Source organism: Manis pentadactyla, chromosome 12 (genome assembly GCF_030020395.1).
Source record: "Manis pentadactyla isolate mManPen7 chromosome 12, mManPen7.hap1, whole genome shotgun sequence".
In the NCBI taxonomy this organism is placed as follows: Eukaryota; Metazoa; Chordata; class Mammalia; order Pholidota; family Manidae; genus Manis; species Manis pentadactyla.
In genome coordinates, this window is record NC_080030.1 from 90,031,322 (window position 1) to 90,048,772 (window position 17,451).

Consider the following 17,451-nt stretch of genomic DNA (forward strand, 5'->3'; position numbering starts at 1 on the left):
GAAGTCTCTCAGACTGCCCGCCTTTCTTTCATCCCACAGCAGCCGGATGTGGATCCCTGTGTTGGCGCGAGTGGCAGGAACCTCAAGTCTCTCCAAGTGCTCCGCCTGTCTTTGCTTTCCAACCCCACCGGTCCTCCAGAGCATCACGTGAGGTAGGTCCGTGCTCCCAGAGCAGATCTCCAGGGCTGGGTGTTCAGCAGCCCTAGGCCTCCACCCGCCTCCCCGTTTCCGTTTCTCTTCCTCCCTCCGGTGAGCTCGGGTGCGGGAAGGGCCTGCCGGGTCCCTCCGGATCACGGCTTTGGTACGTCACCCTTCACCTTGAGGTGACGGCCTGCCGCGGCAGCCTCCTCTCCTGCTTCTCTTCCAGGATCTGGTGTAGTTGTTGTATTTCCACACTGTATGAATGTACGCATGTATGTGGTTTTCGGAGGAGGTTTCTGCCTCCCCTCTCACACTGCCTGCCGTCTTTAATCCCACCAAGCCATCTTTAATTTTTTTTTTTTTTTCTTTTTCAGTTTCAGTTTCACTTGGATAGGGTACCTTTTCCCACCCCTTCAACTTGTAGTTTGTCTGTGTGCTTGGATCTCAAGTGAGCCTCCTGTAAGGGAGCACGTAGGCGGTCTTGAGTTTTCATCCATTCATTCAACCCTGTGTCTTTTGTTTGGAGCATTTAAAGTCTTTCCCTTTACTGTGATAATTGATAGCTGTGTCCTTATGGCACTTCTTCAACTTGATTTCTGTCTCCTTTTCGCTTGTAGTTCTTCTCTGTGCTTTCATCGTTGCTCTCCTGGTTATGAGCGATAGGTTTGTTGAGTATTATGCTTTCTTACCTGTCTGTCTTGTCTGTCTGTCTGTCTGTCTGTCTGTCTGTCTGTCTATCTGTCTATCTTATCTATCTGATCTGTCTACTCTCATCTATCTACTGTCATCTCTGTGTCTATCTATCCAAACTATCTAATCTACCACCTATCTGTCTGTTATCTGTCATCTATATGTATCTATATCAATGTGGCTATCTAACCTATATGTATCTATATCATCTATCTAGTCTGTCATCTTATCAATCTATCTACCTGTCATCTATCTATGTGTATCTATAGGTGTCTGTCTAATCTGTCCACCTGATCTATCATGTATCATCTATCTAATCTGTCTGTCTGCCTAGTCTGTCTAATCTCTCTATATGTATCTATATGGTCTATGTAACCTATCATTCTATCTCATCTGTCAGTCTGATCTAATCTATCCATCTATCTCATGTATCTGTCTCAATCTATCTATGTGTTTATTTATTTTGTCCATTTTTGTCAACGTACCGTCACTAGGTGCGCAGTCATTCCTCTGTCTCCTTCTCAGTCTTGATTCCTTGTGTTTGTTTCTGTGAGTTAGCTATGTCTTTGGGTCTTGAGAGGAGTGGCCGTGGGTTGGAACACCTGGGTAGGTGGCCCGAGTCCGCTGGGTGTAGATGGCCGGCTGGACTCTCTAACCAGTGCGGGCTGGGGCCCTCCGGGTGCTCTGCCCTGGGGCTGGCCCTGCCGGGGCGGCTGCGTGAGCTGCGGGGCAGATCCGAGGCCCCACACAGGGAGCACCCCGGCCGGCCTGCTGGGGCCGAGGCAGGTGCACGCCCAGTAGTAGGTCTGTGTGCCTGCGCGCCGATGTCACCTGGGTGGCCCTGCTTGGCCGCCCATCTCCAGAGAGCATGTGTAGTCGCAGGTTCAGTGAGCCGCCTTCTTGGGGACACGCGGGGCTGGTGTGGGCTAGTGGCCCGTGGGCTTGCTGAGGTGGCAGGCCAGCTAGCTCGCGGGGAAACTGCTCCCCTCTGTTGTCAAGGTGGAGGTGGAGTTTCAGTGCATTTAGGCATTTAGATGTGAGTGAGGTCTATCTGAAATGGAATAGTAGCATTTAGAGCTGTGTTTTCTGTTGGTGTGGAAAGGGTGCTGAGCATAAAGAGTTGGGTGGCGGTGGCAGGAATTCGAGGAATGTTGATGTCCTTGCATTTATTTATGTTCTGTTAAGGGAAGTGATTCTGAAGTAACTTTTTACTCATGTATGAAGGTGGTGCGTAAGGGTCACCCCACGTCAGTCATGGTGAGATGAAGTGAGGTGGTAGAATTAAAGCCTGTACCCCTTGGCCTTATACGTAGGAGACGCACCGTGGGTGCTTTTTGCTGCTCTCCTGTCCTGGCTTATTGCCTTAACTAACGTGATGGTTCAGAGTGGTCCCAGCGAGATTTCCAGCAAAATCTTTCTACAATTGCATAGAAACACTTGGGATATCTATATCCCCAGAGGCTAGTGGAAAAGTTTACTCTTTCTGGTCACTGTTTGCAAGTTGTTCGCTCTATCGCGCATTTCTTTGTTACTTTTAGACCGATAGGGGCAGTGATACACGCACGCGCGCGCGCGCGCACACACACACACACACACACACACACACACAGAATTAAACATGTTTAAGAACCAAAATGAAAAGAGTGGTTTTCTGTGTCACAGCAGGGATTCCCTAGCCTGCGGCGAGCTCAGAGCAGTGGCAGAGAAGAGGGAAGGGGCCTCGTTAGCCAACCCGGTCTCCCTCCTCTGGACTTGCCTCCCCCTGGGCTGTCATCCCTTAAACGCTCAGCACGCAGGCCTCGCGTGGAGCACGCACAGTCATAAAACGCGGCTACTTCCACATCCCGGTCACTGGGGCGTGGGGCATGTTACATTGTTCGGTGTGGCTCAAAGCGTTATCACTCGTGTATGTGAGTTCTTCCTCTGTAGCAGAGTGAAAGAGTAAAGACAGCCAGAGGCATATTAGCAAGAACAGGGTTTAGTGGGAAAATACAATACACCCACACAGATCTGGGAAAGACTTTCTTTAATGGATAGCAGGGAGGATAGGAAGCGCCAACAAAAGGACATGGGCCTTGTACGGGGCTGGGGGAGACCGGTAGACGGCCGCAAGGGTGGCGGCGTGTCCAGCGCGTCACCGTCGTCGGGGGTAGGGCTGAGCCCGGCGGTTGTGCCACGTGTGGCATCGGGCCGGTGGGGACCGGAAGATGGCCCGCAGGGGCGCAGTGGTGCGCATAGGCGCGCCGGCCGTGTCAGAGTCGGGCCCCGGGCCGGCGGCCCACGGCGGCGGCGTGGTGTCCATGGGCTGGCCGGCCGTGTCAGAGTCCGGCCCCAGGGCGGCGGCGGCCCATGGCGGCGGCGTGGTGTCCATGGGCTCGCTGGCCGTGACAGAGTCCGGCCGCAGGGCGGCGGCGGCCCACGGCGGCGGCGTGGTGTCCATGGGCTCGCCGGACGTGTCAGAGTCCGGCCCCAGGGCGGCGGCGGCCCACGGCGGCGGCGTGGTGTCCATGGGCTCGCCGGCCGTGTCAGAGTCCGGCCCCAGGGCGGCGGCGGCCCACGGCGGCGGCGTGGTGTCCATGGGCTCGCCGGCCGAGTCAGAGTCCGGCCCCAGGGCGGCGGCGGCCCACGGCGGCGGCGTGGTGTCCATGGGCTCGCCGGCCGAGTCAGAGTCCGGCCCCAGGGCGGCGGCGGCCCACGGCGGCGGCGTGGTGTCCATGGGCTCGCCGGCCGAGTCAGAGTCCCGCCCCAGGGCGGCGGCGGCCCACGGCGGCGGCGTGGTGTCCATGGGCTCGCCGGCCGAGTCAGAGTCCCGCCCCAGGGCGGCGGCGGCCCACGGCAGCGGCGTGGTGTCCATGGGCTCGCCGGCCGTGTCAGAGTCCGGCCCCAGGGCGGCGGCGGCCCACGGCGGCGGCGTGGTGTCCATGGGCTCGCCGGCCGTGTCAGAGTCCGGCCCCAGGGCGGCGGCGGCCCACGGCGGCGGCGTGGTGTCCATGGGCTCGCCGGCCGTGTCAGAGTCCGGCCCCAGGGCGGCGGTGGCCCACGGGGGCGGCATGGTGTTCAGAGGCTCGCCCTCCGCGTCAGAGTCCGGCCCCAGCGGTGTGGTGTCCATAGGTCCTTCGTTTGAGACAGGCATGAGAATAGGGTACGAAGCTAGGGAGAGCTTCCAACTCCTCCTCAGACCTCCTCAGCGCGCACGGAGCTGCCCAGCTAGGGCAGCCTCTGATAGGTCAGCCAGGGGACGCATCACAGAGCAGCCGCCCGGGCAACCGTGATGTCACCCAGGGGGGAGGGGAGCCCCCACTGCCGTGAGCACACCAGCCCCACCCAGAGGAGACCCTGGCCCAGTGTCACAGGGCGTGGGCCCCACGCCAGCCCCAGTAGTGTCCCCAGCCCTCCCCCCCCCCCCCCCCCCGGGACTGCCCGCCGAGGGCCGTGCAGGTGTCAGGGCCAGCCAGACCACCACGCAGACCATTCAGGGCCGCAGTGCTCACGTCTGTCAGAGCTACGCCCGCCCGGGTGTCGCCTCTGCACGCGCTTGGGACCCGGGGCGCGGCGGCCAATGCTGTGCCCCCGCGGTCCCTGAGGCCGGGGCTGCCGGGGCGCCGCCCGCCCTCGCCCCGGGCCTTCCCATCTTCTCTGGGAGGCCTGGAGCCAGACATGCTTCCTCCGCCATGGCCAGCCAGGCGGGTGACAGATTCCGAGGAGGGGACCGTCCGCGTGACTTCCCTTTCTAGCTAGCGGGCAGGTTCTTTCTTCGCTTCCCGGAAAGCGTAGGTCAGGGACCACCAGGTTTCAGCATAGCAACATTCCACGTTCTCACTGAGCCTGGCGGCCCAGATTTTTCTCTTTGGTCTCGTTTTGGGGCCTGTGTCTGGTATACGAGTAACACAACACAGTAAACTGGGAAACACTTTTTATTTTCTTACTGTCATTTTCTTATGTTTATTCATTTTGTTATCCTTAATCTACAGTTACATGAAGAACATTATGTTTCCTCGACTCCCCCCTTCACCAAGTCCCCCCCCACAAACCCCGTGACAGTCACTGTCCATCAGTGTAGTAGGATGCTGTAGAATCACTACTTGTCTGCTCTGTGTCGCACAGTCCTCCCTGTGCGCGCCCCCCCCCAACCCCGCCCCACATTATACATGCTAATAATCGTAAGGCCCCCTTTCTTTTTCCCCACCGTTATCCCTCCCTTCCCACCCATCCTCCCCAGTCCCTTTCCCTTTGTGAGCTGTTAGTCCATTCTTGGGTTCTGTGATTCTGCTGCTGTTTTGTTCCTTCAGTTTCTCTTTGTTCTTATACTCCACATATGAGTGAAATCACTTGGTACTTGTCTTTCTCCGCCTGGCTTATTTCACTGAGCATAGTCATAATACCCTCTAGCTCCATCCGTGTTGTTGCCAACGGTAGGATTTGTTTTCTTCTTATGGCTGAGTGATACTCCATTGTGTATAGTATGTACCACGTCTTCTTTACCCATTCATCTGCTGATGGACACTTAGGTTGCTTCCATTTCTCGGCCCTTGTAAATAGCGCTGCGATAAGCATAGGGGTGCATCTGTCTTTTTCAAACTGGGCTGCTGCACTCTTAGGGTAAATTCCTAGAAGTGGAATTCCCGGGTCAAGTGGTATTTCTATTTTGAGCTTCCTGAGGAACCTCCATACTGCTTTCCACAATGGTTGAGCTGAGATGTCCATTCCCACCAGCAGTGTCGGAGGGTTCCCCTTTCTCCACATCCTCGCCACCGTCTGTTGTTGTGTGTCTTCCCCATGGTGGCCATCCTGACTGGTGTGAGGTGATACCTCATGGTGGTTTTAATTTGCATTTCTCTGAGGATTGGCGGTGTGGAGGATCTTTTCATGTGCCTGTTGGCCACCTCGATTTCTTCTTTGGAGAAGTGTCTGTTCAGATCCTCTGCCTATTTTTTAATGGGATTATTTGCTTTTCTTGTTTGTTGAGGTGCGTGAGCTCCTCTTTATGTATTTTGGATGTCAACCCTTTATCGGATCTGTCATTGATGAATATATTCTCGCATATACTTTAGGGTACCTTTTTGTTCTATTGAGGGTGTCCTTTGCTGTACAGAAGCTCTTCAGCTTGATGTAGTCCCACCAGTTCATTTCTGCTCTTGTTTCCCTTGCCCGGGGAGGTTATGTTCTTGAAGAAGTCGCTCATGTTTATGTCCAGGAGATTTGTGCCTATATGTTCTTTCCTGAGAGTTTTATGGTTTCATGACTCACATTCAGGTCTTGGATCCATTTCGAATTTACTCTTCTGTATGGGGTTAGACAGTGATCCAGTTTCATTCTCTTACGTGTAGCTGTCCAGTTTTGCCAGCACCGTCTGTTGAAGAGAGTGTCATTTCCCCATTGTATGTCCCCGGCTCCCTCATCATATATTAATTGACCACATATGTTTGGGTTAATGTCTGGAGTCTCTTATTCTGTTCCACCCGTCTGTGGCTCTGTTCTAGTGCCAGGAGCAAACTGTCTTGATCAAGACTGTGGCTTTGTAGTAGAGCTTGATGTTGGGGAGCGAGATACCGCACCCACCCACACACACACACACCACACACACACACACAGACCACACACACACACACACACCACACACACACACCACACACACACACACACACACACACACAGAGAGAGACATGCTTTCTTCTTCCTTCTCAGGATTGCTTTGGCTATTCGGGATCTTTGGCGTTTCCATATGAATTTTTGAACTATTTGTTCCAGTACGTGGAAGAATGCTGTTGGTGATTTGATAGGGACTGCATCCGATCTGTGGATTGCTTTGGGCAGGATGGCCATTCTGACGATATTAATTCTTCCTAGCCAAGAGCGTGGGATGAGTTTCCATTTGTTAGCGTCCTCTTTAATTTCTCTTAAGAGTGTCTTATAGTTTTCAGGGTATAGGTCTTTCGCTTCCTTGGTTAGGTTTATTCCTAGGTATTTTATTCTTTTTGATGCAGTTGTGAATGGAATTGTTTTCCTGATTTCCCTCTCCTTTGGTTCATTGTTAGTGTACAGGAAAGCCGCAGATTTCTGTGTGTTGGTTTTGTGTCCCGCAGCTCTGCTGTATTCCGGTTATCAGTTCTAGCAGTTTTGGAGTGGAGTCTTCAGGGTTTCCTTACGTACAGTATCGTGTCATCTGCAGATGGTGACCGCCTAGCTGCTTCTTTACCAGTCTGGATTCCTTGTATTTCTTTGTCTGGTCTAATTGCCGTGGCTGGGACCCCCGGGACTGTGTTGAATAACGGTGGGGCGAGTGGGCACCCCTGTCTCGTTCCCCGTCTCAGAGGAACGGCTTTCAGCCTCTCGCTGTTGAGTATGACGTTGGCTGTGGGTTTGTCATATACGGCCTTTATTAGGTTGAGGTGCTCGCCCTGTATACCCATTTGGCTGAGAGTTTTTATCGTGAATGGATGTTGCATTTTGTCGGATGCTTTTTCAGCATCTGTGGAGATGATCATGTGGTTTTTGTCTTTCTTTCTGTTTATGTGGTGGATGGTGTGGATGGATTTTCGAATGCTGTCACCATCCTTGCATCCCTGGGATGATTCCCACTTGATCAGGGTGTTTGATCCCCTTGATGTATTTTTGAATTTGGTTTGCTAATATTTTGTTCATTTCCTAGGTATTCTTGCTCCTCATCCGCAGTTCCTGAAAATCCTTCTGAGCCACGACTGTCCAATGGGTGTCTTGTTAGGTTAATGCAGAGGCTTTGGGGCCCTAGCCCAGGGTAGAGGCTGGTCGCCAGGGGCACCAGGCTTGTGGTTAGCGGGTGGGAACTTGCAGCCCCCAGCCCCCAGGGAAGGAAGAGGAAAGGGATGAGGGCTGGAGGTTGAATCAGCAATGGCCAGCGATTTAGTCAGCCATGACTCTGCAGTGAAGCCCTCACAGAACCCTATGAGAAGAGCACAGCTCTCTCTCTCATCTCCTGCTTCTCTGTCAGAGCTTCCATGCTTGGGGAACCAGGTCGCCTGCACATGCCACCATGCCAGGCCCCAAGTCCCGGGAGGATAGAAGCTCCTTTACTTGGGACCTTGCCGTGTGTGCGCGTGCGTGTGCGTGTGAAGCGCGCGCGTGCGCTGCTGTGTCCTTTATGATACTCTTTGTTAAACTGGTAAACGTGTTTTCCTGAGCTGCTGAGGCACCCTAGCGACTTGGGCAGTACCTAAGGGGGAGGTCGTTGGAACTTCCAATCCTAGCCTGTATGTAGGTGGGAAGCACAAGCTAATTGCATGGGCCTGGCAACCGGGCTCTGGAGTTGGGGGTGGAGGGCAGTCTTGAGGATAGAAACCTTACCCTGGGGAATCTTGTGCTGCGTCCAGGCAGATGTCATCAGAGTTGAGAGTTCTCAGAAACCCTGCTGGTGTTGGAGAATTGCTTGGTGGTGTATGCATTGGGAACAGGTCCGGTATCCTGAAGGGAGTTCCACTGCTGTGTATGAAAAAGAACGCTGGGTCATGTGGTACCGCTATGGATATTTTTAGGAACCTCCACACTGTTTCCCATAGTAGCTGCACCAATTTACATGGTCACCAACAGTGCACGAGGGTTCCCTTTGTCCACTTCCTCATCAACGCTTGTTATTTCTTGTTTTGCTTCTTTTGTTTTTTTTTTTTTCTCTTCTTTTGGTACTAGCCATTCTGACTGGTGTGAGGTGATAGCTCGTTGTGATTTTTGCGTGTGTGTGACCGTTAATGTACAATTACATGAGCAACATGGTTACTGGACTCCCCCTCCCACTATCTTATCAAGTCCCCCCCACCCCTTACCCCATTACAGTCACTGTCCTTCGGCGTCGTAAGACGCTGTGGAATCCCTACCTGTCTTCTCTGTGTTATGCTGCCTTCCCCGGGCCCCGGCACCCCCGCCGCCCCACCCCCTACGTTATGTGTGCGAGCCGTAATGCCCCTTTTTCCCCACTTATCCCTCCCTCCCCACCCATCCTCCCCAGTCCCTTTCCCTTTGGTAACTGTTAGTCCACTCTTGGGTTCTGTGAGTCTGCTGCTGTTTTGTTCCTTCAGTTTCTGCTTTGTTCTTTTACTCCACAGATGAGTGAAGTCATCTGATGCTTGTCTTTCTCCATCCTGCTCATTTCACTGAGCATAATACCCTCTAGCTCCATCCGTGTTGTCGCAAACGGTAGGATTTCTTTTCTTCTTACGGCTGAATAATATTCCATCTTGCGTATGTACCACCTCTTCTTTATCCATCCGCCTACTGACGGACACTCACGTTGCTTCCATTTCTTGGCTATTGTGCGTAGTGCTGTGATAGACATAGGGGTGCGTGTGTCTTTTTCAAACTAGGCTCCTGCATTCTTAGGGTACATTGCTGGGAGTGGAATTCCTGGGTCAAATGGTATTTGTACTTTTCTGTTTTTTGAGGAACCTCCATACTGCTTTCCACAATGGTTGAACTGAGATGTACATGCCCACCAGCAGTGTCGCAGGGTTCCCCTTTCTCCACATCCTCGCCACCGTCTGTTGTTGTGTGTCTTCCCGATGGTGGCCGTCCTGACTGGTGTGAGGTGATATCTCATGGTGGTGGTTTTAATTTGCATTTCTCTGATGATCGTAGCGATGTGGAGCATCTTTCCGTGTGCCTGCTGGCCACCTGAATTTCTTCTTTGGAGAAGTGTCTGTTCAGATCCTCTGCCCATGTTTTAATTGGATTATTTGCTTTTTGTGTGTGGAGGTGCGTGGGCACTTCATACTTCTTTTAGATGTCATCAACCCCTTATCGGATATGCCATCTTTGAATCTGTCCTCCCATGCTGTCGGATGTCTTTGTTCTACTGATGGTGCTTAAACAGAATCCTATACCCCCTGCCATCTCGTTCCAATTCTGAGTCAATTATTTTTTTTTTTTTTTTTTTTCCCCCCCTCAGAACACCAACCCGCCAAGAAAACTGGAACGAAGAGGAGAAGATGTGATACGGGAACATCGAGCCTAAACTGAGAGGTGAGATGGTGGAGACTGGTAGTAAGTATCTTTCCATGTGCTGCTTTCAAGGTTCACGGGGAAAAAAGGTTGCCACGGAGGTAAGGCCCGGGATGTGGACGTCACCTGGTATCGGTGGAGCCACCTAGCCACTAGCCATTAACGGGAAGGCTAGCGTGCGGCACTGTTATTTCCTGCGGAGTTACACGTGCGGCGTCCCCCCGTTGCAGTTCGGTCAGGCCCCGTGTGGGACTGCCCTGGCACTGGCCGGGGTGGATCTGAGAGCTGTGCCCGTTCCTGCTGGGCTGCCCCAGCATCCCTCTCAGAACAAGGCCTCCAGAGTGCTCCTGGGAGAGAGACAGAGAGAGAGAGAGAGACAGAGAGAGAGAATTATGCCCAAGAGACAGGGGCAACTTTTTGCTGGAGCTCCATGAGCATGTTTCTGATTTTTATGTTGAGATCCCTCTCACAAAGATGGATCGAGTCCAGTTACCAGGTTCCTTTGGCTTTGACGTTTCGTATTTGTAGGTGGCGCCCTGTACAGCGCCCAGAAGCTTTTCCCTCTGGAGCTGCTCAGCCCTTGGGGTGATGGCAGGCAGGGGTCACGGGGGCGGCGCTGGTGCCCGCGGGAGGGAAGAGGTCTTTCCCGCTTCCCGGCCGCAGTGCCTGTGTCCACCGCCAGGGCCAGTTTGCGGAGCACGCAGGGAGAAGCCTCTGTGCTTTGCACCCGTGGCTGCCGTAGGTGGGGCCGTCCTGTCGCTGGCCTGGCGCGATGGAGGGGGGCAGCCGGTTTGCGAGCCGGTGCTGGCGGGGGAGGAAGGTGCAGCAGGCCGCCGTGTTGTGTTATCAGTCACATCACGGTGGGGGGCTTTGGAGCTACGTAGGCAGCCAGGGTGGGTGGAGCGCCCGGAGCTCCTAAAAGTTCCCCCACCTGCTGGGCAGAGTGCACCCGGACAGTTTTGCGCACCTGTGCTTTCTCCCGAGCGGCAAGCTCTGTGCAACCCTTGCCCCTTTAGCAGCTCTCTCGCTGTTAGGAAGTCTCTCAGACTGCCCGCCTTTCTTTCATCCCACAGCAGCCGGATGTGGATCCCTGTGTTGGCGCGAGTGGCAGGAACCTCAAGTCTCTCCAAGTGCTCCGCCTGTCTTTGCTTTCCAACCCCACCGGTCCTCCAGAGCATCACGTGAGGTAGGTCCGTGCTCCCAGAGCAGATCTCCAGGGCTGGGTGTTCAGCAGCCCTAGGCCTCCACCCGCCTCCCCGTTTCCGTTTCTCTTCCTCCCTCCGGTGAGCTCGGGTGCGGGAAGGGCCTGCCGGGTCCCTCCGGATCACGGCTTTGGTACGTCACCCTTCACCTTGAGGTGACGGCCTGCCGCGGCAGCCTCCTCTCCTGCTTCTCTTCCAGGATCTGGTGTAGTTGTTGTATTTCCACACTGTATGAATGTACGCATGTATGTGGTTTTCGGAGGAGGTTTCTGCCTCCCCTCTCACACTGCCTGCCGTCTTTAATCCCACCAAGCCATCTTTAATTTTTTTTTTTTTTTCTTTTTCAGTTTCAGTTTCACTTGGATAGGGTACCTTTTCCCACCCCTTCAACTTGTAGTTTGTCTGTGTGCTTGGATCTCAAGTGAGCCTCCTGTAAGGGAGCACGTAGGCGGTCTTGAGTTTTCATCCATTCATTCAACCCTGTGTCTTTTGTTTGGAGCATTTAAAGTCTTTCCCTTTACTGTGATAATTGATAGCTGTGTCCTTATGGCACTTCTTCAACTTGATTTCTGTCTCCTTTTCGCTTGTAGTTCTTCTCTGTGCTTTCATCGTTGCTCTCCTGGTTATGAGCGATAGGTTTGTTGAGTATTATGCTTTCTTACCTGTCTGTCTTGTCTGTCTGTCTGTCTGTCTGTCTGTCTGTCTATCTGTCTATCTTATCTATCTGATCTCTCTACTCTCATCTATCTACTGTCATCTCTGTGTCTATCTATCCAAACTATCTAATCTACCACCTATCTGTCTGTTATCTGTCATCTATATGTATCTATATCAATGTGGCTATCTAACCTATATGTATCTATATCATCTATCTAGTCTGTCATCTTATCAATCTATCTACCTGTCATCTATCTATGTGTATCTATAGGTGTCTGTCTAATCTGTCCACCTGATCTATCATGTATCATCTATCTAATCTGTCTGTCTGCCTAGTCTGTCTAATCTCTCTATATGTATCTATATGGTCTATGTAACCTATCATTCTATCTCATCTGTCAGTCTGATCTAATCTATCCATCTATCTCATGTATCTGTCTCAATCTATCTATGTGTTTATTTATTTTGTCCATTTTTGTCAACGTACCGTCACTAGGCGCGCAGTCATTCCTCTGTCTCCTTCTCAGTCTTGATTCCTTGTGTTTGTTTCTGTGAGTTAGCTATGTCTTTGGGTCTTGAGAGGAGTGGCCGTGGGTTGGAACACCTGGGTAGGTGGCCCGAGTCCGCTGGGTGTAGATGGCCGGCTGGACTCTCTAACCAGTGCGGGCTGGGGCCCTCCGGGTGCTCTGCCCTGGGGCTGGCCCTGCCGGGGCGGCTGCGTGAGCTGCGGGGCAGATCCGAGGCCCCACACAGGGAGCACCCCGGCCGGCCTGCTGGGGCCGAGGCAGGTGCACGCCCAGTAGTAGGTCTGTGTGCCTGCGCGCCGATGTCACCTGGGTGGCCCTGCTTGGCCGCCCATCTCCAGAGAGCATGTGTAGTCGCAGGTTCAGTGAGCCGCCTTCTTGGGGACACGCGGGGCTGGTGTGGGCTAGTGGCCCGTGGGCTTGCTGAGGTGGCAGGCCAGCTAGCTCGCGGGGAAACTGCTCCCCTCTGTTGTCAAGGTGGAGGTGGAGTTTCAGTGCATTTAGGCATTTAGATGTGAGTGAGGTCTATCTGAAATGGAATAGTAGCATTTAGAGCTGTGTTTTCTGTTGGTGTGGAAAGGGTGCTGAGCATAAAGAGTTGGGTGGCGGTGGCAGGAATTCGAGGAATGTTGATGTCCTTGCATTTATTTATGTTCTGTTAAGGGAAGTGATTCTGAAGTAACTTTTTACTCATGTATGAAGGTGGTGCGTAAGGGTCACCCCACGTCAGTCATGGTGAGATGAAGTGAGGTGGTAGAATTAAAGCCTGTACCCCTTGGCCTTATACGTAGGAGACGCACCGTGGGTGCTCTTTGCTGCTCTCCTGTCCTGGCTTATTGCCTTAACTAACGTGATGGTTCAGAGTGGTCCCAGCGAGATTTCCAGCAAAATCTTTCTACAATTGCATAGAAACACTTGGGATATCTATATCCCCAGAGGCTAGTGGAAAAGTTTACTCTTTCTGGTCACTGTTTGCAAGTTGTTCGCTCTATCGCGCATTTCTTTGTTACTTTTAGACCGATAGGGGCAGTGATACACGCACGCGCGCGCGCGCGCGCACACACACACACACACACACACACACACACAGAATTAAACATGTTTAAGAACCAAAATGAAAAGAGTGGTTTTCTGTGTCACAGCAGGGATTCCCTAGCCTGCGGCGAGCTCAGAGCAGTGGCAGAGAAGAGGGAAGGGGCCTCGTTAGCCAACCCGGTCTCCCTCCTCTGGACTTGCCTCCCCCTGGGCTGTCATCCCTTAAACGCTCAGCACGCAGGCCTCGCGTGGAGCACGCACAGTCATAAAACGCGGCTACTTCCACATCCCGGTCACTGGGGCGTGGGGCATGTTACATTGTTCGGTGTGGCTCAAAGCGTTATCACTCGTGTATGTGAGTTCTTCCTCTGTAGCAGAGTGAAAGAGTAAAGACAGCCAGAGGCATATTAGCAAGAACAGGGTTTAGTGGGAAAATACAATACACCCACACAGATCTGGGAAAGACTTTCTTTAATGGATAGCAGGGAGGATAGGAAGCGCCAACAAAAGGACATGGGCCTTGTACGGGGCTGGGGGAGACCGGTAGACGGCCGCAAGGGTGGCGGCGTGTCCAGCGCGTCACCGTCGTCGGGGGTAGGGCTGAGCCCGGCGGTTGTGCCACGTGTGGCATCGGGCCGGTGGGGACCGGAAGATGGCCCGCAGGGGCGCAGTGGTGCGCATAGGCGCGCCGGCCGTGTCAGAGTCGGGCCCCGGGCCGGCGGCCCACGGCGGCGGCGTGGTGTCCATGGGCTGGCCGGCCGTGTCAGAGTCCGGCCCCAGGGCGGCGGCGGCCCATGGCGGCGGCGTGGTGTCCATGGGCTCGCTGGCCGTGACAGAGTCCGGCCCCAGGGCGGCGGCGGCCCACGGCGGCGGCGTGGTGTCCATGGGCTCGCCGGACGTGTCAGAGTCCGGCCCCAGGGCGGCGGCGGCCCACGGCGGCGGCGTGGTGTCCATGGGCTCGCCGGCCGTGTCAGAGTCCGGCCCCAGGGCGGCGGCGGCCCACGGCGGCGGCGTGGTGTCCATGGGCTCGCCGGCCGTGTCAGAGTCCGGCCCCAGGGCGGCGGCGGCCCACGGCGGCGGCGTGGTGTCCATGGGCTCGCCGGCCGAGTCAGAGTCCGGCCCCAGGGCGGCGGCGGCCCACGGCGGCGGCGTGGTGTCCATGGGCTCGCCGGCCGTGTCAGAGTCCGGCCCCAGGGCGGCGGCGGCCCACGGCGGCGGCCTGGTGTCCATGGGCTCGCCGGCCGTGTCAGAGTCCGGCCCCAGGGCGGCGGCGGCCCACGGCGGCGGCGTGGTGTCCATGGGCTCGCCGGCCGTGTCAGAGTCCGGCCCCAGGGCGGCGGTGGCCCACGGGGGCGGCATGGTGTTCAGAGGCTCGCCCTCCGCGTCAGAGTCCGGCCCCAGCGGTGTGGTGTCCATAGGTCCTTCGTTTGAGACAGGCATGAGAATAGGGTACGAAGCTAGGGAGAGCTTCCAACTCCTCCTCAGACCTCCTCAGCGCGCACGGAGCTGCCCAGCTAGGGCAGCCTCAGGGGACGCATCACAGAGCAGCCGCCCGGGCAACCGTGATGTCACCCAGGGGGGAGGGGAGCCCCCACTGCCGTGAGCACACCAGCCCCACCCAGAGGAGACCCTGGCCCAGTGTCACAGGGCGTGGGCCCCACGCCAGCCCCAGTAGTGTCCCCAGCCCTCCCCCCCCTCCCCCCGGGACTGCCCGCCGAGGGCCGTGCAGGTGTCAGGGCCAGCCAGACCACCACGCAGACCATTCAGGGCCGCAGTGCTCACGTCTGTCAGAGCTACGCCCGCCCGGGTGTCGCCTCTGCACGCGCTTGGGACCCGGGGCGCGGCGGCCAATGCTGTGCCCCCGCGGTCCCTGAGGCCGGGGCTGCCTGGGCGCCGCCCGCCCTCGCCCCGGGCCTTCCCATCTTCTCTGGGAGGCCTGGAGCCAGACATGCTTCCTCCGCCATGGCCAGCCAGGCGGGTGACAGATTCCGAGGAGGGGACCGTCCGCGTGACTTCCCTTTCTAGCTAGCGGGCAGGTTCTTTCTTCGCTTCCCGGAAAGCGTAGGTCAGGGACCACCAGGTTTCAGCATAGCAACATTCCACGTTCTCACTGAGCCTGGCGGCCCAGATTTTTCTCTTTGGTCTCGTTTTGGGGCCTGTGTCTGGTATACGAGTAACACAACACAGTAAACTGGGAAACACTTTTTATTTTCTTACTGTCATTTTCTTATGTTTATTCATTTTGTTATCCTTAATCTACAGTTACATGAAGAACATTATGTTTCCTCGACTTCCCCCTTCACCAAGTCCCCCCCCACAAACCCCGTGACAGTCACTGTCCATCAGTGTAGTAGGATGCTGTAGAATCACTACTTGTCTGCTCTGTGTCGCACAGTCCTCCCTGTGCGCGCCCCCCCCCCCCCAACCCCGCCCCACATTATACATGCTAATAATCGTAAGGCCCCCTTTCTTTTTCCCCACCGTTATCCCTCCCTTCCCACCCATCCTCCCCAGTCCCTTTCCCTTTGTGAGCTGTTAGTCCATTCTTGGGTTCTGTGATTCTGCTGCTGTTTTGTTCCTTCAGTTTCTCTTTGTTCTTATACTCCACATATGAGTGAAATCACTTGGTACTTGTCTTTCTCCGCCTGGCTTATTTCACTGAGCATAGTCATAATACCCTCTAGCTCCATCCGTGTTGTTGCCAACGGTAGGATTTGTTTTCTTCTTATGGCTGAGTGATACTCCATTGTGTATAGTATGTACCACGTCTTCTTTACCCATTCATCTGCTGATGGACACTTAGGTTGCTTCCATTTCTCGGCCCTTGTAAATAGCGCTGCGATAAGCATAGGGGTGCATCTGTCTTTTTCAAACTGGGCTGCTGCACTCTTAGGGTAAATTCCTAGAAGTGGAATTCCCGGGTCAAGTGGTATTTCTATTTTGAGCTTCCTGAGGAACCTCCATACTGCTTTCCACAATGGTTGAGCTGAGATGTCCATTCCCACCAGCAGTGTCGGAGGGTTCCCCTTTCTCCACATCCTCGCCACCGTCTGTTGTTGTGTGTCTTCCCCATGGTGGCCATCCTGACTGGTGTGAGGTGATACCTCATGGTGGTTTTAATTTGCATTTCTCTGAGGATTGGCGGTGTGGAGGATCTTTTCATGTGCCTGTTGGCCACCTCGATTTCTTCTTTGGAGAAGTGTCTGTTCAGATCCTCTGCCTATTTTTTAATGGGATTATTTGCTTTTCTTGTTTGTTGAGGTGCGTGAGCTCCTCTTTATGTATTTTGGATGTCAACCCTTTATCGGATCTGTCATTGATGAATATATTCTCGCATATACTTTAGGGTACCTTTTTGTTCTATTGAGGGTGTCCTTTGCTGTACAGAAGCTCTTCAGCTTGATGTAGTCCCACCAGTTCATTTCTGCTCTTGTTTCCCTTGCCCGGGGAGGTTATGTTCTTGAAGAAGTCGCTCATGTTTATGTCCAGGAGATTTGTGCCTATATGTTCTTTCCTGAGAGTTTTATGGTTTCATGACTCACATTCAGGTCTTGGATCCATTTCGAATTTACTCTTCTGTATGGGGTTAGACAGTGATCCAGTTTCATTCTCTTACGTGTAGCTGTCCAGTTTTGCCAGCACCGTCTGTTGAAGAGAGTGTCATTTCCCCATTGTATGTCCCCGGCTCCCTCATCATATATTAATTGACCACATATGTTTGGGTTAATGTCTGGAGTCTCTTATTCTGTTCCACCCGTCTGTGGCTCTGTTCTAGTGCCAGGAGCAAACTGTCTTGATCAAGACTGTGGCTTTGTAGTAGAGCTTGATGTTGGGGAGCGAGATACCGCACCCACCCACACACACACACACCACACACACACACACAGACCACACACACACACACACACCACAGACACACACACACCACACACACACACCACACACACACACACGCACACACACACACACACACACACACACACAGAGACATGCTTTCTTCTTCCTTCTCAGGATTGCTTTGGCTATTCGGGATCTTTGGCGTTTCCATATGAATTTTTGAACTATTTGTTCCAGTACGTGGAAGAATGCTGTTGGTGATTTGATAGGGACTGCATCCGATCTGTGGATTGCTTTGGGCAGGATGGCCATTCTGACGATATTAATTCTTCCTAGCCAAGAGCGTGGGATGAGTTTCCATTTGTTAGCGTCCTCTTTAATTTCTCTTAAGAGTGTCTTAT